This window comes from Penaeus monodon, chromosome 25 (genome assembly GCF_015228065.2).
Source record: "Penaeus monodon isolate SGIC_2016 chromosome 25, NSTDA_Pmon_1, whole genome shotgun sequence".
NCBI lineage: Eukaryota > Metazoa > Arthropoda > Malacostraca > Decapoda > Penaeidae > Penaeus > Penaeus monodon.
This window is the reverse complement of record NC_051410.1, coordinates 7,143,507-7,143,945: the sequence shown is the minus strand read 5'-3', so window position 1 is coordinate 7,143,945 and position 439 is coordinate 7,143,507.

Genomic DNA, 439 nt, shown 5'->3' with positions numbered 1-439 from the left:
CTAGTGATAAGGCGTCCTGGATAAGCCCCAAAACAGTGAGCAGTATGAGTGATCCTCAGACCCTTGCTTTGTTATCACACAGGCAACTCTTAAATATACAATACCTTGCGTTTCGATTACTGTTATCTTTCTTTTTTTTTTTTAAGTTTTTAAATGGCAATACGTAATATCCAAAATTCTGTTTTTATATATATCCATGTGTCTATAGTTTTGCCGAATAAAGGAAAGAATTGAGGGAACGAATACTCGTAGGTAGTGATTACGATTATAATATTAGAAATATATTACAAGAAACACAAAACAAGACATTAAAATTTACAACAACAGAGAACAATAAAAAAATGATAGCGGCAGCGGTCACTATAAGCGGCAACACGGCACAGTCACTGGGGCACATAGATAATTGTTCTGATAATCCAGGTGAGCACAATAGGGTAAC